Source organism: Hyaena hyaena, unplaced genomic scaffold (assembly GCF_003009895.1).
Source record: "Hyaena hyaena isolate Hyena2069 unplaced genomic scaffold, ASM300989v1 scaffold_192, whole genome shotgun sequence".
Classification (NCBI taxonomy): domain Eukaryota; kingdom Metazoa; phylum Chordata; class Mammalia; order Carnivora; family Hyaenidae; genus Hyaena; species Hyaena hyaena.
This window is the reverse complement of record NW_024080825.1, coordinates 64,015-70,916: the sequence shown is the minus strand read 5'-3', so window position 1 is coordinate 70,916 and position 6,902 is coordinate 64,015. Positions and strand designations below refer to the sequence as shown.

At 38.6% G+C, this 6,902-nt stretch overlaps 1 non-coding gene across 1 annotated transcript; it reads right to left on the bottom strand.

Annotated features, from left to right (window-relative positions):
- Nucleotides 1-6,072: 6,072 nt before the first annotated feature.
- On the bottom strand, nucleotides 6,073-6,179 carry LOC120237942. Its single transcript, XR_005530085.1, has one exon. It is a non-coding gene; the product is annotated as a U6 spliceosomal RNA (small nuclear RNA).
- Between the last annotated feature and the right edge of the window lie 723 nt (nucleotides 6,180-6,902).

Sequence of the window (6,902 nt, the reverse complement as noted above, 5' to 3'; positions counted from 1 at the left end):
AGAATTCAGAAATAACTGAATCATACCACCCCAAACCATTACAACTCTTTAGTTTCAAAATGGTAAATATTAAGCCTAAGAGAATACTATTTACTGAATTAGATCTACTAAGTCAGATTCTCTGTTTTAACTAGCACCTTAGTTACTTTAGCACATTTAGGAAATACTGGAAAAGAGGATGATTCTAATATGTTACAAAGGGTTATCCTCTACTATTTTGACTCTTGGATTTATATGTTTAATGCTTAAAGAAGAAGCTTCAAAGACCAAGTCCTAAATATTCTGCCACATCTTGCCCTAGAACTAGCCCCTCTGGCTAATAAAATTGGTCAAGCTTTAGGGGCATTTGGGTGGCTCAGTCAGTTAAGCATCCAACTTCGGCTTAGGTCATGATCTCACAGTTTGTGAGTTCAAGCCCTGTGCTGGGCTCTTGCTGACAGCTCAGAGCCTGGAGCCTGCTTCACATTCTTTTTTTTTTTTATTTTTTTATTTTTTTTAATGTTTTATTTATTTCTAGGAGAGAGAGAGACAGTGTGAGCAGGAGAGGGTCAGAGAGAGAAGGAGTCACAGACTCTGAAACAGGCTCCAGGCTCTGAGCTGTCAGTCAGCACAGAGCCCGACGCGGGGCTCGAACCCACGAACCGCGAGATCATGACCTAAGCGAAAGTCGGACGCTTAGCTGACTAAGCCACCCAGGCGCCCCGCCTGCTTCACATTCTATGTCTCCCTCTCTCTCTGCCCCTCCCCTGCTCATGCTCTGTCTGTCTCTCTGTCTCTCTCTCAAAAGTAAATAAACGTTTAAAAATTGGTCAAGCTTTAGAAAAATAGTAATTTTTTCATTTTGCAAATATCTATTAAGACAACTTGAAATATAATGGACAGAATTTAGTGATCAGTTGGGATTAACTTGAAAGAGTTGATATACATAAAGTGCTAAGAATAGTGCCTGGCATATAGTAAATATTATATAAGGTTATTATTATTTTAATCTAGTTTGGTACTAGAAAGATGTCAATGTGCTAATATTAAGGATATAGAATAATTAAGATTATAGAACACTCAAGAGGGTAATGGAGAAGAGTAACTAATTCCATTTAGATATGTTGAGCTTGAGATACCCACAGGTCATCCAAAAGGATAAAGCCAAATAAGAAATATAAGTCCTGAATATGGGAAAATGTTGTATAAGACATTTTAAAAGTGAATTCTGACTTTTTGTGTGGCTAGTGCTACATAAAAATGGGCCAGTTATAATTTCTCAGTATTTTACTTCTTACATCAAGACATCTATTCTGTTGTTCTCTAGTAAACCAACACCACCCTGATTTATCTATAATATGAAATTAGTTAAGACAAGGATTTGAAAGAAAGAAGAGAAGTGGTGGTTGGGGGAAGGGACTCTGGAGTGTCTTTGACTACTTAGCAAATCGCTGTAGCCTGGGCACCATGGCAACCTTCCCAGGCTGCCACCTAATTTCCATATGCTTTAAGGGGAAGGAGGGGGAGGATGGAAGTGAAGCCCTCAGTGTGCATTCTTGTGAGCATGTGTAATTTGGGTTAATGAAATGCAACCAAATTATAAATTGTGTTTTGTGGAAAACAGAGATTATCTACTGCCTCTCCACTTTCTTCTTTTCTTTCTCTTCTCAGGATGCCTTTGAGCCTCCTCAAGTTTTGTCCCCTTTTCCCAAAGGTTAGATTTCAATAGGAGGCTTAGAGTCAGACCAAATTACAAATTAAAATGTGTATGTCAGGACATAAATATATTGTTCAAAAGAGTGGTTCACTAAGAACCTGAACGTCAATGAGTGACCTCAAAGCACTGTATTATAATACAAGAAATTTTTTTAATATTACAGAGTAGAGGCCTTTGCATTATTTCTCAAGTCTTACTTCTGGAATCGAAATTCATTAATATTTCTCTCTACTATACAACAAAAGTCCTTCCCAAAATAGATGAAACCCAGTTACCAGAATCACTACTGATAATTCTTCCAACTGTTATCCAGAAAAACCTATTATTTAGTAATATTGCATTGTGTTGACCAGAGCTTGAAAAAGATAATGTTAAGCTTTAAATAAAATTCTGAATTCAGGCGTGGGTACATTCTTACCTAAAATGTTAACGATGGAATTTAGCCAAGGTGAATGTAGCAGGTAGTCTTTTTTTTTTTTTAATTTTTTAATAGTTTATTGTCAAGTTGGTTTCCATATAACACCCAGTGCTCATCCCCACTAGTGCGCTCCTCCGTGCCCATTACCCCCCTTACCCTCCTCCCCACCCCCATCAACCCTCAGTTTGTTCTCAGCATTCAACAGTCTTTCAAGGTTTGCCTCCCTCCCTCTCCCCAAGTATGTTTTCCCTTCTTCTCCTCCACGGTCCTCCGTTAAGTTCCTCCTAATCCTCCTATTCGTGCAAATATATGGTAGCTGTCCTTCTCTGCCTGACTTATTTCGCTCAGCATAACACCCTCAAGTTCCATCCATGTTGCTACACATGGCCAGATTTCATTCTTTCTCACTGTAGCAGGTAGTCTTTAAAACCCATACATAGTGAGAGTCAAATCACTCAACACATTGATCAGTACTGAACCCTAAAGTAAATAAATATAAATTCACCATGTCAGCATAATCATGTCCATCGCCTCATTTAAATTTAGAGTTTGAGCAGTGCCAGGCTGGCTCAGTCAGTAGAGCATGCAACTCTTGATCTTGGGTTTGTAAGTTCGAGCCCCACGTTGGGTGTAGAGATTACTTAAAAATAAAATCTTAAAGGGGTGCCTGGCTGGTTCTGTCAACAGAGCATGGGACTCTTGATCTCAGGGTTGTGAGTTCAAGCCCCAAGGTGGGCATGGAACATACTTAAAGTAAAAATTAAAAAACAAAATAAATTTTAAAAATAATACAAAAATAAAATAAATCAAATCTTAAAATAATAAAAATAAATTTAGATCTTGAGATGTGTTTTTGTTAGAGAATTTAGGAGAAACCTATTTGCTTGAATTTATCCTTTTAAACTCAAACTTGCATGAGGAAAGAAAGCAATGTGAATCGGACAGCATGATCATTTCATAAAGGACATAGAGGCTGTAGTATGGTGTGAGACAGTGAACACTATACTGGGATGAAGCTGGGAAATGTGACAGTTCTTTGTGTCTGCAGCTCCTGCACTGTCCTCTCTCACACAGCACTAGATACAATGTATTGTAATAACAGTTTCAATCATTAGACCTTGAACTTCTCTGGTCCAGGAAAAATGTTTAAAGTCTTAATCCTTACCGTTACTTATTTCCTTGTTGCTAAATCCAATGTACATTCCCATCGTTATTAAGTGCCCCTCTGTGGTATTTGATATATTCAGCTCTCTACTTGATACTGCCCTTCCTTTGTTTCTGTAACATTAATGTCTTCTGCTTTTCTTCCTCTGTTTGCCAGTCCCTTTTCTTTCTTTTTCTGACACTTCTTTCTCTTGAAGTCCTTTACTGTTTTTAATGTATTAAGTCTATTCTCAAATCTGGTAAATCAACCTCCTAATTATTTCTCAAGCCATTTCTCTCCATTCAGTCCATCTCTTCCCTTCTGTCCCCAGAGCTTTAGCCTTAATCAGGCCCCTATCATAAAGCTTAGATGACCGTAATAGCCTCTTAACTAGTCTCCTTGCCTTCAGCCTCAGACTCTTGCAATCTGCTCTTCAAAACCAGAACAGTCTTTCTAACCTGATCTACCTTGTGACAGAAAGGAGAATTGAACCCAGATCTGCCTGACTCAAGCCAATTGCCACATCCTTCACTGCTCACAGCTCCTCATTCCTAGACATCGCCAGCTCTTCTACACTCAATCTTCTATATATTTCCCAAATATGTCTACTTCTTTCCACTTCCTTAAGTCAGTCTTACCATACACTAATCGGTACTCTTCTAGCCAGTCTTCTTGCATTATGTTCCCCTATCCCCTACTCTGTTCTATCCATTCTTTCTGTACACAACAGTCAGAAGGGTCTTTCTGAAATGCAAAGTTTATTAAACCTCTTTCCTTTAATGGCTCTCATTGAGTTTGGAATAAGGTCCTTTTATAATCAATTCTTTGCTTAATCCTCCAGCCTCCCAATCCCTTTTTCCTTACACTTTATGTAATAAACCGTAACAAACCACTTCCAGTTTCTGAAACTAACCCGATTGTCTGTGTATTTGCATGTGCACTCTCTTCTCTATTTGTATCTGCTACTTCTATTTTTTTTCAAGACAATCCCAAGAATTGCCTCTTCCAGGAAGTCTTCCTCCATTCTCTATACCACACCATGCCCCCAAAGACGTAGAGGTTATAGGTAATATATATCTCCTTACACAGGATCATGTCATGCCTCTTTCCTGGGATGTATCAGAATGCATTATATCCAATTAACTCTTACCCAAATAAACATTTATTTATCCTACACTATGCCTGGCCCAATATATGCAACTTAGCAGGCAATCAATATGCATTTCCAACAAGAAGAAACAAATGAATAAGTGTTTGAAAAATATAGGGCTGATCATCCTATATGAGTTAATTACTTGGGTTAAAAAAAGATGATAACTTAGAAAATAATGAAGTTGAAATATGCATGAGCTACTAAGAGGAGGGTGCCCAAATATACATACGGTACCTTGATTCACGACAAAACTGTCACTGGAGTCCAGTGGGGAAGGATGGTCTCATAAATAAATAGTGCTGAGCCAAATGGATATCCATATGGGGAAAGAACAAATCTGACCTCTAAATCACATCAAACACTCACAAAAATATCAGTTCTCATATGTATTGTGGAACTTCTTGGTGGGGGGGGAGTGAAGGAGCAGAGAGAGAGAGGGAGACAGAGAATCCCAAACAGGCTTCCTGCTGCCAGCGTAGAGCGGGTCTGGGGCTCAAATTCACAAACCATGAGATCATGATCTGAGCCGAAATCAAGAGTCGGAGGCCCAAGCGACTGAGCCACCTAGGTGCCCTGGCAAAGATTTCTTAAATGTAACTCAAAAAGTACTAACAATAAGAGCACCTGACTAGCTCAGTAGTAAAGCATGTATCTCTAGATATCAGGGTTGTAGATTCAAGCCCCACGCTGGATGTAGAGATTACTTAAAACTAAAATCTTTTGAAAAATGTTACCAATGGGGTGCTTGGGTGGCCCAGTCAGTTGAACTTCCGACTTCAGCTCAGGTCATGTTCTCATGGTTCATGGGTTGGAGCCCCACATCAGGTTCTCTGCTGACAGCACAGAACCCACCTCAGATCTTCTGTCCCCATCTCTCTCTGTTCCTCCCACATACACTCTTTCTCTCTCTCAAAACTAAATAAACATTTTTCTTAAAATGTTAACAATGAAGAAAAAATGATAAACTGAACTACATTAAAATTAAGAACTTCTGTTTATCAAATGACATCATTACATCATTAGGAGAGTAAAAAGGCAAGCTGCAGAGTGGGAAATTTTTTTTTGTAATCTTCAAATCCAACAAAGGACTCTTATTCATAGCATATAATGTACTCCAACCAAACACTAAGATAAAGACAGGAAATTCATGAGAAAATATGAAAGAGCCTTGAACAGGCATTTCACCGAAGAGAATACTTAAATGGACAAAAAACACATGAAAAAAGTATCAACTTCATTAGTTAGCAAATTAAAGCCACAATGTGATAGATATTATTACTATAAACTCTCCTGGATGGCTACAATGAAGGGGGATGAAAAACAGAACTCTCCTACACTACTAATGGGAGTGTACATTGCTACAACTACTCTGGGAAATTTTGCTGTTTTTCCATTAAAGCTGAACATACATATGCCCTATTATCCCACAATTCCACTCCTAGGTACATAGCAGCAGAAATATATATATAGCATACATCTGTAAATATATTCACCCAAACACATGTATAGGAATGCTTATAGTAGTGCCATTTGTATTAGCCAAAAACTGGAAATAATGCAAATATCCATTAAAATTAGGAAATAGATAAATAAATTATGGTATATTCATACATAGGATACTATACAACAAAAGAACAATTTACAATTACATTCAATGGTATGAGTAAGTTTCACAAACGTAGTATTTGTGTGTCATCCTTGTGCAAGGGCCATGCTAATCTTCTCTGGATCATTCCAATTTTAGTGTGTGTCCTGCCAAAGCAAGCACCACAAACATAGTATTAACTGAAATAAGCCATATATAAAAAGAATCTATTCCAGGACACCTGGGTGGCTCAATCGGTTAAGCAATTGACTTTGGCTCAGGTCATGATCTCACGGTTCTGTGAGTTCGAGCCCTGCATGGGGCTCTGTGCTGACAGTTCAGAGCCCGGAGCCTGCTTTGGATTCTGTGTCTCCCTCTCTCTCTGCCCCTCCCCTGCTTAAGCTCTGTCTCTCAAAAATAAACATTTTAAAAAAAGAATCTATTCCATTTTCATAAAGTTCAAGAACAGGCAGGGGCATCTGGGTGGCTCAGTCAGTTGAGCAGCTGACTTTGACTCAGGTCATGATTTCAGTTCATGAGTTTGAGCCCCATGTCAGACTCTGCTGACAGCTCAGAGCCTGGAGCCCGCTTCAGATTCTGTGTCTCCCTCTCTCGCTGCCCTTCCCCTGCTCTCTCTCTCTCTCTCTCAAAAATAAAAATAAACATTAAAATTTTTTATAAAAGAAAAACAGGCAAAACAATTCTACTGTGCTAGATGTCAGTGGTATAACCTTTGAGGGCAGATAATGACTGGGTAGAGGTACAAGGGGGAGGCTTCTCAGAGAGCGATAATGTTCAGTTTCTTAATCTGCATGTTGGTTACACTAGCAATAATGTTAAGTTAGCAAAAATTCATCAAAATGTACATTTATGATTGCTGAGAATTTATGTATGTATAACCTTCAA